Source organism: Tamandua tetradactyla, chromosome 7 (assembly GCF_023851605.1).
Source record: "Tamandua tetradactyla isolate mTamTet1 chromosome 7, mTamTet1.pri, whole genome shotgun sequence".
Lineage (NCBI taxonomy): Eukaryota > Metazoa > Chordata > Mammalia > Pilosa > Myrmecophagidae > Tamandua > Tamandua tetradactyla.
In genome coordinates this window covers 15,786,954-15,789,401 of record NC_135333.1, presented here as the reverse complement: position 1 = coordinate 15,789,401, position 2,448 = coordinate 15,786,954, and positions in this window count along the sequence as shown.

Genomic DNA, 2,448 nt, shown 5'->3' with positions numbered 1-2,448 from the left:
ATGGACACTTAGGTTGTTTCACATTTTGATTATTGTGAATAATGCTGCTATGAACATTCATTAGTGTACAAGTTGGTCTTTGTTTTTCATGTTGCATTATTTTTTTCAAATATCTGATGATCTTTGATTGGCCCTTCATATATAAGACTAAAGCAATGGAAAGCTATATGAAGCCCTGTCTTCTTAGGGATAAGTTTATTTACTGCTGGGCTTCACTTTAGGAAGATTGAGTAGGGAGTTAACTAGTATTCTAGGGGCTTATAAAAGTCAGAATGTGGGATTCTTTTCTTTGAGATTATTTCATGTCTTGCAATCCAATCTTGTGGGGGCAGACTTATTCTTGAGTGGGACCTTTGCTGTTACCATGGAGATGTGACTCTGCTCATTCAGGGTGGGTTTTGATCAGCTTGATGGAGTTCTTTTTTACTGCCATGTCACCAATATCTTTTTTTCTAACCTTTTTATTGTATAATATAACATACATACATACAAAGCAAAGAAAGAAAAAAGCAACAGTTTTCAAAGTACTCTTCAACAATCAGTTACAGGACAGATCCCAGAGTTTGTCATGGGACCATATGTTCTCCCAGATTTTTCCTTCTAACTGCTCCAGAATATAGAAGGCTAGAAGGCTTAGGTACTTTTTTTTTATCATCACAATCACTTTTTTCTTAAAAAATAACATATATACAAAAAAGCAATAAATTTCAAAGCACAGCACCACAATTAGTTGTAGAACAGATTTCACAGTTTGGCATGGGTTACAATTCCACAATTTTAGGTTTTTACTTCTAGCTGCTCTGAGATACTGGAGACTAAAAAGAGATATCAGTTTAATGATTCAACAATCATATTCATTTGTTAAATCCTGTCTTCACTTCCACCATCACCTTTGATCTTTCTGTCCCTCTCTTTAGGGATATTTGGGCTATGGCTTTTCTAACTTTTTCATATTAGAAGGGTCTGTCAATAATATTGGGTAGGGAGATGGAACTCTGTGATGTTCTGGAGAGACTGGGTCCTCTAGGGTTCAGGACATATCTGGTCTAGGGACCTATCTGGAGGTTGTAGGTTTTTGAAAGTTACCCTGGTGCATGGAATCTTATATAATGCCCTAAGTGTTCTTTAGGATTGGCAGGAATGGTTTTGGTTGGGGGTTGGCAAGTTATGGTAGGTAGCAATGTCTAACTGAAGCATGCATAAGAGTGGCCTTGAGTGTAGCTTCTCAACTCTACTTGAACTCTCTTAGCCACTGATGCCTTATTTGTTACACTTCTTTCCCCCCCCTTTTGGTCAGGATGGCACTGTTGATGAGCCAGGGCCAAGCTCATCCCTGGGAGTCATCTCCCACACCACCAAGGAGACTTTCATCCTGGATGTCATGTCCCACATAGTGGGGGGGCAATGATTTCACTTGCAGAATTGGGCTTAGAGAGAGTGAGACCACATCTGAGCAACAAAAGAGGTCCTCCAAAAGTGACTCTTAGTCATACCTATAGGTAGGCTAAGCTTTTCTGCTATATACATAAGCTTCACAAGACCATGCCTCAAGACCAATGGCTTGGCCTGTTGATTTGGGGTGTCCCTAAAGTTTGACACAGTATCAGGGGATACCCTGATGGTAAAGTTTAATAGTTCCATATTTTTTCTCCCATTTGAAGTTCTTTAAGAGGGAAATATTTTAGAGGAAGCTTAGACAAAAACATTTGGAGATTCTGAAGGAAAAGGCCCTAGTAGACACTAGAAGCTGAGAGAGCTGTTTGAAACCAGAAGCCAGGAGAGAAGGACAACAGATGTTGTCATGTGCTTTCCCATGTCACAGAGGAACCCAGATGCCAGCTGCCCTTCTTCCAAGAAGGTATCCTCTTGTTGGTGCCTTAATTTTCACAGCCTTAGAATTGCAATTGCTAATTTAATAAATCCCCTTTTAAAAGCCAATCCATTTCTGGTATATTGTATTCCAGCAGCTTTAGCAAACTGAAACAGTAGTATTAACTCTTCTGTATACAGACTTTTAATTAATTCTTTTTGCCAGTCCTACATCTCCTACACCTCTATGCTATACCTGGGTTTTGATGTCAAAAGCCTCTTCAGGACCCTTTGATACTGATAGTCTTTCTCCCTGGCTATGTTCCCAAGTTCTGCTTTTACCAACAGGGATGATAGTTTGAACAGATGCAATTATATTCTCACTTAGTCTCATGTATAACTATTGAACTAATTGTCAGATTTTTGCCAGCACCAACAACAGGCTGGTCATAAGACTATTAACAGATAACAAGTCCTCTTAAGGCTGGATCTTAATTCCCTGCCTTAGGTGGACCAGCATAATCTGAAGGGAATTTGCAGCATGTAAATATTTTAGGATCGTAACCATCTGGATACATGCTTAAAGTAGTTCCTCTACCATTATTTTAGTCTACAAGAGTTACCCAAGAATGCTAAGTA